Source organism: Triturus cristatus, chromosome 8, assembly GCF_964204655.1.
Source record: "Triturus cristatus chromosome 8, aTriCri1.1, whole genome shotgun sequence".
NCBI classification, from domain to species: Eukaryota; Metazoa; Chordata; class Amphibia; order Caudata; family Salamandridae; genus Triturus; species Triturus cristatus.
In genome coordinates, this window is record NC_140591.1 from 1,518,589,098 (window position 1) to 1,518,606,101 (window position 17,004).

The 17,004-nt window shown below is 44.9% G+C and overlaps 1 protein-coding gene across 3 annotated transcripts in view; it reads right to left on the bottom strand.

The window, feature by feature from the left end:
* NEU3 (neuraminidase 3) overlaps positions 1 to 16,035 on the bottom strand; it is an 80,033-nt gene extending 63,998 nt beyond the window's left edge. The window contains exon 1 of one of the 3 annotated variants that reach the window (XM_085623354.1): positions 15,709 to 16,035. The gene's annotated coding sequence lies outside the window, so the exon portion shown is untranslated. Of the gene's footprint in view, positions 1 to 15,680 lie in introns of all 3 variants that reach the window. The other 2 variants (XM_085623356.1, XM_085623355.1) reach the window with 2 other exon arrangements.
* Between the last annotated feature and the right edge of the window lie 969 nt (positions 16,036 to 17,004).

Genomic DNA, 17,004 nt, shown 5'->3' on the forward strand with positions numbered 1-17,004 from the left:
GGAGAACCGAGTTTGAGTCCCAGCATCGGCTCACCAACCAGTGATTGTGGGCACACCACTTTATCTCCCCATGCCTAAAAAAACTAGCACACTGCTCTGCAATATTGAAACTGACCTCCGGGTAAGCACGTCCTTACACTGGCAATAAATTCTGGTGGAAAACGAAAAGAGGCAGCTGGCCAATCTACTTCCAGATTCCATGCTTCCAACTCTTTAAATCCACTGATTGTTCGAAGCTACATAAAAACAAGTGTCATACAAAAACAAAATGGCTGGCGCTGCTTTGGAACGCATAATGGGAATACATTTAATTGTGCGTTCCAAAGAAGTGCCAGCCATCTTATATCTTGAGGGAAGAGGATGTGGTGTAAGGGCTAGAGCGGCTGACCTTGAAGCTGGGGAACATGGTTCGGGTCTCGGCGATCTACCCCGTGGTCTCATTCACATAGCCATTAATAGACCGAATAAACATCCAAATATACAGTCCTGATGGGCACTTTAAAAGCAAGATGGCCAGTGCTGCATGAGGGAGCGGGCGCAAGATGAATAAGTGAGAGGGCGGGTGGGGGAACAAGATGAATCCTGGCGAGATAAAGCCAAGGGTTTTAAAAGTGTCAATATGGAATGCTGCTAACAAGCTAGCCGGCAGAAGGAGGGGGCAGGAGCGAAGATCCAATAAAACATGGGTGCCGAAGCTGAACACACACCCACAATGTAACAGGAGCAGGAAATACATTTTAAAAAATCCCCCAAATGACAGGTAAACAACCAAAGCGTAAAGATACAGTATTTGGTCCCTGCTCCGTGGGAGGAAAGAAAGACAAAACGGAGGGACAAAGAGGCAGGACTGACCATTAGCAAGCAAGGACACTGAAACAAGCAAATGAAAAGCAGAGGGCGGGCTTTAAGCCCACAAAGAGAATACAACAGGTCTAGAAAGCTCAACCTATAAAAGGACAGCCATGCCTAGGCAGGCTTATCTGTGTCTACTCCAATAACAAGGCTATATGTCGGTGCAATGATAAAACTCCATACATAACTAATAACAATTGAGTCTGTCAATGTCTAAAAAATATGGGGCAATCATCATCAGATTTAGACTTACAAGAGAGGGCAAAACTTTCGCCCCTTTTCCTGTACGGATTGTATTAGCTCTGTGAGAGAGCTAGCTCTGCTATAAGCCATAACAAAACAAATAAATTTTACCTCAATACTTTCTGTAGAAATTCAACAGCATAAAAGAAGCAATTAGACTGCAGCAAATGGCTCGTTGTCTAATACATGGAATCTTTTCACACATCTCCATCAGCAGATAGCTTTACAGTGCCAGTAGAGGCTGGGGGCACAGACCACTTTTACAGGATGCAACCCAAACAAAAGAGATGTAAAGCCAGTGAGACCACTTTGGTACCGGCTGCAGTGGTAAGCAGGTGCAGCAAGTGTGTTCCTAATATCACTACCACTGATTCTGTAATGAGTGGCCAGTCAGCTGAAGGTGTCTGCCTCATGAGTCAGCCTGATAATGACTCGCCTATATACTGGAATACAATTCTTTTTTAATTTGATCCTACAAATCTCTGCTTCCATCAACTCCAAATTGCTCAAATGTTTTGATTCATTATTTTCAGAACATGCCACCATCGTAATCCTATATTTCGAAAAACTGATTTAAAAAATATTTAATTGTTTGTAACAAAACATGTTTCATCCATTTGAAACTTTGTAACTTATAGTTTGTCAATTCCAAACTAAATACACCGTGATAGATGTTGGCAACATTCTTATTTTTCGTCTTTCTCAGAATTCATTATTAAGTTCAGCAGAATTTGATGATTTTCTTCTAAAGTACAGTCCTTTTAAAACAATGTGCATATGTTTTTATTCTTCCCACCTCCACAATATTTTCACCTAGGGGAATTCTTTTGAGCCTTATTCCGTATAACTAACTTCTGGTATATTTATCTTTGTTTGGACCACTTGTTGTATGATTATCTTTACAGCTGTCTCATAGCAGGAAGTAGTACAAATGAAAAGATAGGTCTGCATTTTAGAGCAAAATCATCCAGTGGCGCCGTTTTTTAGGTCTCGACCTACGCAGCGCGCATGCGCTGCATAGGAAAAAGACCTTTTGGAATGGATTCGCTTTTCGCCCTAAAAACGTGCACGCGCTGCATTGCTTTCAATGACAACGCGTGCACGTTTGGCGATTCCCTTGCGGGAGCGAGCTTTGACACCATATGTTTGTAATTAACTTGCAAACATATGGTGCCCCTGCTCGCTCGCGCAAGGGAAACGCTCTGCGAGTCTTTTTTTTCAACTTTGGTTTTTTTCCAAACTTTGAAACTGAGCGCGGTGCCGCTTCACGGACACAGCGCTCGGTTTATTGATATATTTCTTAACTTTAGCACTGAGCGCAGCGCCCACTTCAAGGACACCGCGCTCAGTGTTGAAGTTAAGAAATATATCAAGAAACCGAGCGCGGTGTCCATGAAGTGGCGCCGCGCTCAGTTTTAAACTTAAGCATGTGCAATGCAATCGGACCAATTACATTGCAAATGCTTGTTTTATTAGCCGCTCTGCTTGTACAAATTGGCTCCTGAGGCTGAAAAATGTTATTAGATTTTGCTTTGTCTCATCATTAATATCATTTCTATTTGCTTAAAATAATGGAGGGGCCGCAGTGCCAGGGGGCGCGTGCCCTCACGGTTGGCAGAGGCCATTATAAAGTGGTTTGCTAAGAGTGTAGGCAAAGGGAAAAGCTCTACCCTCTCAGTACTCTTCCGCGGTGCCCTCTTTCCTTCCATTCTTTCGGTGTTTTTACAGGAGAGTCGAAGACAGAAAGAGGCCGGCTCTGACAGAATTTAATCTGTCTATCCGACGCGCAGGTGAGCTGTACATACACATCGATCCGAGCCGGAGGGGATAGAGGCAGAATGGAGAGCCCAATAAAAGTATATTAAAAAATATAAGCCTTTCCTGTTCGTCTGTAGGCAGGAGGAAAACAAGAGCCTTTCGGTTTCTGCAGTGCTAGCTCAGGCTGACCTTAAAACATTGGGTTTTCGCAGCCGGTTATCTGGGAGCACAGGAGGGGGTGGGGGTGAAGGGGGCGACTTCTTCTGGAGGTGCCACTGACACCCACGAGAAACATTCCCAGAGCTCTCTGGGGCTAGCCTGGGGGACGTCACTGGCTGTAAAGTCCAACCGAATGTGAGAGGAGGGAAGACAGATATGTTTTTTTCCCATGGAAGTACCTGTAGAATAGACAGGTTTATGTGTGTTGTGCTCTTCGTGTTATGTTTTGATATAGGTAGGTTATGTTATGTCCTGTCATGTTATGTATGGTATGGTATGTTATGTTATGTTAGTTATGTATGGTATGGTATGGTATGGTTTGGTATGGTATGGGATGTTATGGTATAGTATGGTATGTTATGTTAGACAATATCCAACTCGTACATTGCTCGTAGCGTGTCTGTCTTTTGTTTCTATTATTCCACCCAACCACCCCCTCACACAATACTGCTTTAAAAAAAAAAAGGTATTTACTTTTTTGCAGTTTTAAATAGAGCAAACGCGACCGAAGGTATCAGAGTGCTTTACATGACCACCAGTTGCATTACAGACGGACAGATTCAATTTTCAGGCAGGGGAGATTAAGTGATGTGCACAGAATTACAGGATGCTGGTTCCGACACTTAGATTTGAACCTGGTTACCAAGCTTAGAGGTCTGTTGCCATGGAAGTTACACCACATCCGACCTCTGCTCCCTCCTCTCATGTTCCTCCTCTTTCCTCCTCCTCATGTGGTCACTCCTTCTAAGCACGCCTCGCTCAGTATTTCTCCCTTCCCAGATCCCGCCCTCCTCAGTTTCTCCCTCTTCCCTCCTCCTCAGGCCGTCCCTCCTTCTAGCCCCTCCTCGCTCAGTCTTTATTCCCTTACTCGATCCCTTCCTCCTCTCTGATTCATCTATTTTCCCTCCTCCGGTCCAGCCCCTGCTCACAATACCGCATGCCTCTCATCCTGGCCAGAGGAGCACTGATTCTGAATATCCTGCTCCGTGGATGGTCTGCGCTGGCCAGTTATGGCTCCCTCATTCTGATTTTGGACGAGCCATCTCCCTTCTCCGGAGGACCTGCTTGCACTGGTCTGGCTCTGGTGGCCATTTTCTGGAGCCCTTCTCCTTGACCTAGTCGCTCACTTCTGGACCCACTGAACCGACCTCCATACACACTGCACTGGACTGCTCTTTCCCCGAGCAGGTTTAGGACCCAGGTCTCGCTCCTATAGAGCTACTCTCCCTTAGCCAGGTCTCATTCCTCTAAAGCTGCTCTCCCTAGTCTCCATCTTCTGGTGTTGTCCCCCTCCCTCACCCGGTTCTGGTGTTGGACACCCGTCCCCCTACAGTGCTTCCTGCCCAAGGGTCCCTTCCGCCAATGCCCCAGCATCTCTGTCCTGGCAGGCCCCCGCCAGCCTGCTCACACAGCTTAGAGCACAACCAGCCCCTGTTTTTAGGTCTCGCCTGACCCAGCGCATGCGCTGGTCTGTCGAGACTTCTTGAGAGGGCTCCAAAAAGTGCTACCAGGCCAGCCTAGAGCTACAGTGCATGTGCGCGGGCGCGCGCGCCGCGCTTGACCGCGATTACTTTCACTTTCATGGCCGCGCGGCCGCTTTGATGTTTGATCGCGATTGCGATCACTTTCGCGGCCGTGCGCCCGCTTTGCATAGCCAATAGGTCTCGCTTTTGGGACCTTATAAGTATTTAGTTATGTAACTGTTGCATGGCTAAAGACTTATAAGGTCCCAAAGGCGAGACCTATTGGCAATGCCAATGCTTGTTATAAATACCTGTAATGGCCTAATTGCCTATCAATTCACAGAGCTGGCCTCCTGCTGGGTTTGTATTATCCACAATCACTGTGATAACGGTGCAAATACTAATTTGATGACTAGATGTACCAGAGTGCACCGGGGGCATGTTACTTCCAAAACCTGTGAGCGTAACTGGCTGGGACTCAGCCATAATTTGCCTTGGCTCTCCTTTGTGACACAAATAACACAAATTCTGGGAGTTGGTGCTAAGTTTAACCTTGTGTTCATCCACAGCGGCCTGATGGGCAGATATTGGTTGCTGTCCAGTTGTCCATCTGTACAGTCATCGCATGATGTAGCGGGGAAAGACACTTGACAACAGATGTTTCTCCCTTCACTTCCAGTAGTGAATAAACATTATTTCTCTTGGGTGTGTTTGGAGGGGCAAAGCAGGAATGATCCATTTTAATTATACAACATTTGCTGTTGCATCAACACATGCACATCACGCTGCACACTTTCCTTTGGCTGTTTATCACTGTGGGACATGCTTGCCACATTGCTGCTTCTGTACACCTTACACTCAAGGCAGGGGAAGGCGACTGTAGTCTATGCAGGGAAGTTTCCCATTCCAACATCGGCCAACGTAGCTTAAAAACATTGGCAAAGCCAATATCCCTGGCTTAATACTTATAAGGACCTAAAGGCGAGACCTATTGGCTATGCCAATGCTTGTTTAAAATATCCTAAGGGAGTTGAAAGGGGAAAGTAGATGAAACTTTGTTAGCACAGTTGATAGATTTTTTTTTTGTAAACAAATTTTATTCATTTACAACTCATACACCAGTATCATCTTTAGGCGGAATCATTGCTCATACATCAATGAGTTACTTTGCATCGTTTACATGTATTATTATACATTCTTAGGAGCAACTTCTCTTTTGATGTCTCCGCCTCCCACAGCGTTCCTGCGGTCATCCACCCAGACAGCAGTTCTAGGATAGTCGTGATCTATATCTCTACCTGGAGGTTCAATTCCATAGCAAAACAAAATGGACAAGTTTTTGACGATTCAGAGCAAACGTTTTTTGCTATCACCTTATGGAAATTATGTGAGATGTGACTATAGGTTAAAAAAGTCTCTGAGAAATGCCCTTTGAAAAAACTTTTTATTAGAAGGGTCCCAGGACTAATGTTAAAAAGTTAAGTGGGATATATAGTTAGGAATATTATTTTCCTGATATCCCTTGTAAATAAGGTCAACTAGTTTCAGCCTTCTGGATGGTTCTAGAGGCTTTCGTCAGGACCAGAAAAAGGTGAATGGCCATAAAAACAAGGTATAGGCCACATGTAAATATCAGCACACACCCTCAAGTGTGCTGTGAGTGTAGTGGTAATGTACTCACAGTATCTCCGTTTGAGACTACCTGAAAATAAAAAGTTAATTAGTAAGGATGTGTAAAACTGTTGTGAATCATGCATATAAACTAAATGCATGCTCCTTTCAACTTGTGGCTGGTGATCTAATGCCAGTAGCATGGTGGGCATGCACGAACACTAGAACAGGCTTGCGTGGCTACAATGTGCCCCAATAGTGTAGACATACACAGGGAATCCGTGAGTGAGTCAATATCGTAATCAAGTATTACTGGGGCACGTGGTGCTCATAATCTCTATCATTTATCAATAGTGTGCGTGTATATGGCGCAATCGCAATTGTATTACACACACTAGGTGTTGAGAGGCAAATGATGGCCAATCTGGGGGCCCAATATACTTCTTAGGCCAAGTGCGCGTGCATCGTAGTCAATGTTTGTTAAAATGGTGGCGCGTTCTTACTTGGTGCGAAGAATGCGTGAAATTCGACATACAAACAATAAATGACATACAAACAACAACTTTGAAGACAGACAACATGGAAAGCGGTCTCACTTGAGTAAAGAGGTAGTTATGCCTCTGGAAATCGATCGACGTTTAAATCCCCTCTTGACCTTAATGAAAAAGAAAGGTAATGGCGGGGGGGTTTCATAGCACGCCACTCTCTGCTCAATATCCTGCTCCGCTGTAATCCAGGCGTCTTTGCACAGCTGGATTGTACTAGGCAATCCAGTTGGGCCCCAATGATGAAGCATGCCACCTACTAGGTAGGTGGGTGAGGGGTTTTTTCCACAGCAGTTGTGCTCTCTCCTTTCAAGTTTTCCATAAGGTGATAGCAAAAAACGTTTGCTCTGAATCGTCAAAAACTTGTCCATTTTGTTTTGCTAAAGTCATTGGGGAAGAGGACAAGTTTTTCTTTTTCCTCGCTCTCTTTTTGTTCCTATTTGGTTCAATTCCATAAGCATCCCTGCTAGGCCTTACTCTGATCTATCTCGACAGTTAATGGGTTAACAAAACACCCCCAACCCTCCCTCCCCCACTCCAACTCCACCCACCCCCCTCCCACCGTCAGACATGTCGCTCCATCCGTCAACTCTCAGTGTTGTGAATTATTCACACTTGTAGGACATCTGGCATCTCAGTGCTAGGAAGCATAAGGGGGGAGCCATCATGTAGTACCCGCCGCCCATCAACCGAGCCACCCGCTCAAGAAGGGCAATTCTGCAGTTCGTATGTACAAGTCTCTTCTCTCAGGGGTCAGTCAGTATCAGTTAGTCAGTCAGTGAGTAAGTCCACCATCGCCATCCATGCCCTAGCTGTGGTCAACATTTGGTCATTATTTAGCACAGTTGGTACATGATACGATAAGTGGCAAAAGTAAAGCATCGAGACACAACACACCCTGAGTGGATGCATTTGTAAGGAAATAGATTCAGAAACAAGGATGGAAGGTGGCCCTATCAAGATATCTCTTGCTAGATAATGGACGAACAGTATGTTTGTGAACACAATGACAGCTTTTTAACTCCAATAGGTGGGATTGGCAAAAATAATATTAAAAGTGTGAAATTGATGATATATGTTTTTGATTCAAATGTAATGAAAAAGATGAGATGTTTTTTCAATCAATTGTAGTTCTGAATTTATAATTGGCATGGTGGTATGGTATGAACATGACTCCCTAAAAAACAGTAACAACTGAGAGTTGATGAAAACAGAGAATGATAGGTCCACGATACAAATTAGTGGAAGAAGCAACAGTAGAAAGGAGTGTCAAGGAGGGAGCCTAGATAACTTCTTTAAAGGACAACCTTGAAAAATATGCATGTTTCCCTGGGAGTGACGCTTTTAATACACTTGCAAGGGCCCTGGAGTTGTTTTCGTGCTGGAAAACAGTTCACTTTTGTTTGTCCTGCTCAAATTCACGAGTCACAACTTTAACCTCATCCTGCTTCGGTTTGAGGAGTGACAGCGCCTCCCCACGAGGCATGTGATCCCCTTTGCAGGCGCTTCTTTAACTTCACGTGTCTTTGAGTAAGTTGGCACCAGTCTGCGGCCTGAAGTGCTTCCTGTGAATAACAGACGTGCTGCGGTTCACAGCCTTGGCACTGAAATAGTGGTGCAATTACCAATTCTCCTACAGACGTCTGTCTTGCTGTGTGTGTCAAATCCTCTTTCATTAGCTAGTCCATCACAGCACTAACTAACTTGGTGTGAATTAGCAAAAGGTTATTCGGTTTGAGCAATGCTTTCAATTAACTGCTTAAGTAGTTTGTTGAGTTGGCTGGTGCCTCAAATCAAAGCGCCTCCCTTTCTTTGCTTCTGATACGCGCCATGTGTCCCCTGCCTATTTTACTGCATCAGGTAGGGTTCCAAGCTTCCCTCAAAAGCCGAGTGGTTGAACTTGGGACATTCGAGCTCCTATGCCCTTGAGGGCTTAGCTCTGCCTGTTGCCTCTTCCATCTGGGATCAGACTCAGTTTGCTGCTGGGAATGCAGCCGCCATCTTTGTTCTTTAAGTCAACTGGAAGAATTCCCCTACCATTTTGCTCTCTAACTGTCCTCTCCTCTGGGGAGATAGAGAACAGAGCTGTGCTGTCTGCCTCAGTTCACAGAGCATCACTGGATCAGCGCCTCGTGTTTTTCTCTTGTGCTCAGTTGTTTTCATTGTAAGCAGTTTGGAGGAGAAGCATACAATAGTTCAGTTAAACAGCAGAGGTTGAAGGGGACACCCAGCCAAATCCCACGTTTATTGCTATGTTATATGTATTTGTACAGCACACAACTCACCCAGGGGGGACTCCTCTATCAAATATTAAATCCTTCTGAAATGTCGCAGTTAACCAGTGCCTTAGCCGTCTGCTGCATCACCTACATGATGTTAAAAAGAAACACTCTGCTGTACCTGGCATGAAGGATCAAGGTCTTTGTTGGCCCTGCAGCAGAGACTTCATCAGGTGTGAGTTAAGAGAGGTGAAGAAGGAGAAGATGGGACAAAGGGCCCTCTCCTGCTATACTCTCAGGACTGAGAATTCCTTTCCTCTTCACTTCCACAAGGAACTGAATACACATCTCATCCGAGCGTGGTCACCCTCGCCCATATATATTGTAGCCTCTATAGTGGCCTACCGCTGCATTGTAAGGATTTTTTTTTGGCATTGCACCGTAAGTCACATACTTAATTACTATTCGTATTTGTACTTATAATTACCCACCCCCCCCCAAAGTAATTGAGAGTTGAGCTGAAAATAGTAAACATATAGCTGCCTTCCAGTGTAGTGGCAGGTCGATTTATGGATGTGATATTACTGTAGGACAGAAACTGAGATACCAAGCGTCTATTGTATCTGAATGGGGAGATTTTACCAACTACAAATTTCTTAATTTTTCATATACTTTTAATAGGTAACAAGCAACGGCAAAGTCAAAAGATCTGGGGCTGTCTTTTTGCCTTTTGGTTTTGTCAATGCTTGTTTTGTTTTTGTAATGGGTTTTGATAAACTCTATTCTTGGGGAGCTGCAGGACCCTGACCAGTATAAAAAATAAAAACACTTGCTATAAGCAAAAACTGTTTTATTGGTCGAAAAAAATCATGCATTGCCAAAGTAGTCCCCGGCTCCGAAAGAAACGACGTTGTGTGTGGACGAGCTCCTTGTGGAACAGCAGCATGCTGTCACTCACAGTGAAGTTAGCCAATCGCTGAAGTGGGCTGACCTACTGCCCCATGCCAAATGATGTCGCGGGTGAAAGACACAAAAATGTGAATGGCAAAACACATCAATAAATTAACAGGCCCAGCCGTACGCCCCTATATCATCTATATCATTTTAGTATCAAAAGATCCTGCTAATGCCAGATCTAAAAATGTTTAAAGTTTTTAATGTCAACAGCAAACCTGTCAGACAGGTCTACAATCAGGCAGGATGGTTGTGGCCACCACCATAGACGAGTAGTCTATACCAGCTTTCTCTAGCCATCTGGGAGATCGAGTCCCTTATCTAAAAGGGCTAAGTAAAGAGCGTGCACTCGATGGCATAGCTAATCGTAGCGCTCTATTACTCATTGTGGTTTCTTCTACAGTATGCCGCAATACAGAAATGCAAACATCACACTGAATAAAGAGACCAAGCAGTCTCATCCAAGAACTGGGATTAACAGACCACACCCAGTTCCTCCTTATGAGAGACCAGTAACGGCCGCACCTGCCGGATGCCGGTGTGGCAATGGCTTCCTTGGTAGAGTGCCATGCCCCAGCCCTCATACAGCTGCAGAAACGTACAGACCAGCTTGCCTTTGGCGCGCCAGCAGTGCACCCGCCGCCATTACATGGCAGGTAGGAAACAGCAAGCACAAAGCAGGAGAAGAAGGGGCGGTCTATGGGAAAAGGGACCATCTCCACAGTTGCACAGAGCAAAGGAAAGAGACAAAATGGGAGGGCAAATGAATGGACTAAAAATATTAAAATGTATAAGGTTTTAATAAGGTTAATTAATTAAAAAAAAGCAAATCCAGGGTTTCAAAACAGGTTGAGCCCCTATAGGAAACTAAAATGAAGAGCAAACTTTGTGCAGCTGCGAAAACAACATGAAACAAAGAGGAGCAAGCCGTTTCCGAATACAATGCCCTGAAATGTGATAACAGAAGAAAATAATTAAAAAGAAAACTAAACAAATATGTTTCTGATCAGCGCATTAGGCAGTGAGAGGGGGGACAGGGATTTATCAAAAAGTATTTAGTTTCATATTCTGGAACAAACAAATACCTGCCCAACAATCACCGGCTGGCAGAATACTAAAAATGTATGTTTCGATATGCCGGAAGGTCAAAGTACATGCATTACCGGAACTCTGGCGGCCCCATAACTGCAGCAGTATATGGTGTCTGCGAGGGTATTTCCAGCTTAAGAAACATTTAATGTAACGATTAAGTCATATCGTAGACATATGCGCTCAAATGCAACCTTGTTGAAAGTATCTTTGGGGTGAAGTGAAAACGTTCCAGACTAAGAACAGAAAACACCTGGGTTCTAATGCCAGCCTCCCAACTTAACAGCATTGTGTGGCCCTGGGCAAAACATGTCATTCCCTTACACTGTAAATGCATTGTAACTGCGTTTATATAGCGCCTACTACCCCTGACGAGGCATTGATCCGCTTTATGCAGGCATCACGCTGCTCTGGAGCCCAAGGTTATTGGTTAGTCTAGTGGTGTTGGTTATTGAATTATGTATTAACACACAAATACAGGCAAAGTTACATACTGTCCAAACCTATTCAGGGGAGCCCCGGCAAGCAGGGGTTTCCAGGCCACAACTGCGGCGGTAGGAGCGGGTTACCACTGCTGGCCTGGGCCTACTATAGCACTGAAAACTGAGCATGCTGTACACCCTTTCTGCTGCTGACGTCAGGGTAGCGGGGTGGACACTCCTACTAGGCTTCTAAGGGAAGTAGTGTGAGGGGCAGAGACTCGGCGCTCAACAATCACTCAATGGAGCAAAATAAATGTCCAACCCTTTGCTTACCTTTATAGAAAAGAGAGGTACTTTATTATTTACTGCACATTACTACACAATAGGCTTTTAAGAAAGAAAAGGGCTTCCAATAAGATCCTACAGATAACAGGCATTAATGTAACTATCATGGCAAACCCATAGGTGCTGTCTTAAGGTGAAAGTGCAAGTAAATGCTGTGTCTATTACCTGTATGTAAGTCTGTAAGGGTTCTCGATCTCAGTTCACTTAGCAATTAGGCCCGAGCCTTGGATCTAGGCCCTCACATCAGTTTAGGCATAAATCAGTTCAGCTGTCCCTTCTCTCGTGGCAACTGAACCCCCAGAGTGAGGTCCTTGCATGGGGTTCTGCAGGCCAAGCCACAGACAGACCCAGGGCACTCCCTGACCACCTAAACTATGACGAGTCCACCCTAGAGCTCTCGGTGAGGTTGTCTGCCCCTGGAAGGCAGAGGTCACAGGCAGCCTCACCACAAGTTTCCAATCCTTGGGTACCGCAGAGGGAAGGCCAAGGTCATCTTCGTTGACGCAGCACAACAGCCTATGGCAGGACACAGAAGAACCCGATCCAACATGCAGGTCATTGCCTAAAACCACCATACGTTTTTTGGTGGGGTGAGGTCGACCACAGGCAATGGTCAAAGTTTCTTGCCACACTTCAGCGTAGTGTACCAGATGCGATTACAGATAATGAAATGGTTAGTGACCTATAGGCAGAGCCACTGGAATTATGCGGCAGGAGAGGGGCAAATTATGCAGCAGGGTTGAGTAAATTATGCAACAAGAAAAGGCAAATTATGCAGCATAATGCGGCATATTTCGTTAATAGTATTACTTCTCTGTTTTATAACTTTTAGGTCGAGCTTAGGCAGCGCGCATGCGCTTCTCTAGGAGATGACCTTTTGGCATTGGTCTGCACTTTTCAGGAACTCGTGCATGCCACGGCATCTACCTTGCGGGAGCGAGCAGCAGCGCGCAGGGGCCATCTGTTTGTAATTAGCGTGGCCACGCAGCCACGCTTGTTTACATTTGCCTTACCTGTCTTAAATGGTGAATTTAGCACGGCAAACTGTTTGGGGATGTCAGTATTTCAACTGCTGTGTATCCGGCCATCACACAAAATGATAATTCCACCTGACACATCAGTGACCATCGCTCTCCGAGCTCTGCAGAGTGGATTGGATTTGTCATAAAGGTACACCTTTATGACCTGTGACAGGCACGGAGAGAAACTTGCGCTGCTTTCAGCCTCAATGAAGATCTCATTTGTGCATCGTCAGGGACACCGATTTAGACCGCAATATCATTCAGACGCCTAGAGTTGACATGGTTCACAGTGTGCGCAACATAAGATCATGTGTTGTATGAGAAACACCACAGAAAGGTAGCATCTGGAAAAAGTCAATACTCTCAGAGAATACAAGATGAAGTAAAACAAGCGAGTTAAGCGGGGCAGCATCACAGACGTGACTTACCTCATGGTTTTTATAGCCATTGTTGGTCAATAAAACAGTTTTTTATCCGTGGAGTTAAGGACATGAAGAAAGGGCCCAGCAGAGAAGGTTCCAATAACAGATTTTTACTACTGCAGGGCCCTAGACCTAGCAGAACCCGCCCCACCGAAATCCCTGGAAAAGGCGCATTGTTGAGAGACACGTACTCCCAGCTAATCAGCAGAAGCAAGCAGAGAGATGAGGCCAGCCAGTCAAGCATACATAGAAGGACACCGCATCCATTCACCCCGGTCCCCACACACCCCACCTCCCCCTGCCTCCCATAAACACACACACACACTGGGAGACAGCCAGGCAGAAATAATACCAAACAACGCACCCAAACAAATGCAGGCAGTTATCTTTCCTTGTCAGACGGCTACTAACTAACAGAAGACAAACATAGTCACATAAAAAATACAAAACCAGCAACGCTGATAAAAATGAACAGCAAGACAGACACACACAACCAGGAAGACACACAGACAAGCCTGCTCTACAACACACAGACACTGAGGAAGGTAGCCAGAGCTATAAAATCAGTCACCCATGCAACAAGACAGACACAGCCCTGCTCACCAACACACATAGACACACAATTATCTGCAAGCTCTTTGAAATGCATATGAAGCAGCTGCTCGGGTCACGTGGCCGCATTACTCACAGGCAGAGAACAGATGCAGCCCACTTGCCATTTAAACAAGCTTTGGCATAGCCAATAGGTCTCGCCTTTGGGACCTTTTAAGTATTTAGTAATGCAGCACAATATCCTTGGTGCAACAACATCAACTGTTGCATGGCTAAACACTTATCAGGTCCCAAAGGAGAGACCTATTGGCTATGCCAATGCTTGTTAAACTTGGTAACACTTTCTGGGCATTGGCTGCACCCTATTAGTACCAGTTTAACACCTAAATATAGCAAGAAGCAACAAAAATGTGAGCAGTCCAGCTTTGTAAAGGGACTTCCACCGTGCTGCAACAAGTGGCGCTGCATTCTTAGTAACTTTGGAACCGTTTGAGCTAGAAACAAAAAAAATCATGTTAAAATCTGCACATTATGCAGCAGAAGATGGATTATGTGGCAAATGCAGCAAATCTATAATTATGCAAAAATTGCTGCACAATCACATAATTCCAATGGCCCTGCCCATGGGAGTAGTTTTACATCTTGAACTATTTTTAGGAAACACAGGCTGTGCACCGCCCCGTCATCTAGTGGTTGGGTTTGGAACTCTCTTTGCAGTCCCCTCCTCTATCTTGTGGCAATTCAAGCTGATGTGATGTTCTTTCCTGGATCCAGCTGTGGCCATAGATGCTAAAAACAGGAGTATGGGGTGCCACAGCACCCCCAAAATAACCGTGCTGGAGTTCGGAAGGTGAATGAGCAATAAAGAGGCCTTTTACATCTTGTTACATTTGCTGTGCATTCAAAGACAATGGTCAAATGTCAGGTTATTTCTTCTGGCAAATTTGCTGCTTATTCTTTTGACATGGATATTGGTGTTTACTTTTCTTTCTGTGACTGCAAAGGTTGAGGGTTTTGTAAAGTGAACTATGTGGCAATCTTGCTGTGGTGCAGGGACTGAAGGGAAAGGCTGCAGGATGTCAGTTTTTTCCTAACACACAACAACATTTAAATACCTGTAAATGAACTGTACAAATATTTCAGATGATGTCATCAGTTATGATAGTACAAATGAGGAACATTTGTTGTAATTCTGAAGTATTAGGGGAAAAAAGATTTTAATAGGATCCAAACATATCAAGATATTTTAGTTGGTGATGTGCAAACGATAAATATTTGTTCATACCCAATCTCCACACGAGATTTGAGCGCTGCATAGTTTTATCAGTAAAACTGGAGGTCAGTACGAATTATGTGGCCATTTCAATGGAAAGTGTGTAGTCTGTAAATGACAGTGGGCTGCCATGCCATGCTTTAGAAGTATATTTTTGACAGCTTGCTCCAAAATTCACCATTGTCTATATACCACCCTCCTTTTACATACTCCCCCGTTACCACTCTTCGGCTGAATGTGCTTGGCTCGTTTGTTACACTTGATCTTGGTGTGATGCTTGGGTTTTTCACAATTCCTATGAGTTCAGTGATGTAACATTGATGGGGGCACCTCCACTCGGAAAACTGTTCCAGCACCAATGTCTGAGTCTGTGGGTTTCTAGACACTGAACTACATATTTAAAGCCGAAAAAACAAGGGGAGTCCTGCAGTTTGTGTACCCAACAGACACGACTGAAAACAACTGCAAGAAAATTGCCTTTCTTCCATAGCAATTCAGTAGATGTACATAATGGAGCAACGTGAGGAGGAAAACCCCATGTGTAAACGGTGAACTGGACATTCCGCCACAGTCTCTGTGCCTTCGTTGCCTCATGTGTCAAAACTGGAGTGCTTTGAAACGAGCCATCTAGCGCTACAGTACAGTACATAGCCAGAGCCAGAAATACATGTTGCATGCCATTTCCAATCACCTCTGGTGACGCTGCCCGTTCCCCTCACCTGCTTCCAGCTGCTGTGCAGAGGTCGGGCGCTGCTCTGTCAGGCGCTGCTCTGTTCTCAGGGCCCCTCTGCCGCTGTCAGTTCTTCCGCAGTCCTTTCAACATTGCTTCGCCCAGTTGTCAGTCCATAAATATTCTGGAGGCGCGGCAGAACCACAGCCAATGGCTTCATTCGAGGCGGAGAGCAGAGCCTATCACTTCCTGGAGCTTCTGTAAGACTCCTCCCAGTTGGATACTGGGTGCAATATTGGATCTTTTACTTTCTTGTTGGAACACGTCTTCCAGGCAGTCAGGCAGATGCTTCTTTCCCCATCACTGGTTTAACTTCGAAAAGAGAAGGGCCACGAAGCGCATCTCAGCGAGCGGCGCAATGTGCTGAGGTTTCAGGTTCACATTCTGAAGCAGCTCGCTGCGAATTTCACTTACTGGTGTTAGAGCGCCACCTACAGTTCTCGAGCATCAGGTCTAAGAAGTGTTAATTGAAACATTTTGTTCTTATTCATAAGGATTTGTTTGTCAGTTTAAATAATCTTTTGAAAAAAGCAAAGTTTTACCTTTTGCTGAAATTCTGGTGTATTCTCCGTGTATAATACGTCACCTTGGATATAGCTGTAAATCAGTCACCCTACTTTTATGTCGCATTATTTCTCAAATGTTATTTGTGTAATTCCAGTTACAGGATTAGACAAACGTGTGGGAAACATGCACAGGTATCCTGATGGTTTTACAGGATGGGCTGAAATGCTGAGATTTACATAACACTCGCCAGACATCAAACCGCCGTCAGTGGCGTAACCAGGGTGTCACGGGCCTTAGTGCAAGGACGGAAGTGGGCCCCGGACTGCTGTTTGAACTGCGAAATACAACAATAAGGGGGTCGGTGGGTGGGCCTCGGGGCACCGGTGCCACTTCACCTGTTGCACCAATGGAAGCTACGCCCACGATCACCATGAATTAGAAACACGTTCCGAATGATATACATGGTTGAAATATTACACAAGAGATGAAAGCATAATGCATTACCGATGTACCTGTCACTAATTGCTAATGAAATCGATGTGGAGACGTAAGGATGTGCTCTGGTGTGATAGAAATGTAAGAAAAGTGTGGGGGGGGGGGATGGGTCTAAGAGTGCTGACACTAGGGTCACCCATTTGTTGAATATGACCATATAGTCTGTTATGAATAATTGATTACATGAGAATGCTTTTTCTCTATGACGACACTGGTTATGATGTAATGCATATAACATTTAATAAAACATATTTAAAAAAAAGAAGCAGAGAGCAGGCTCGCT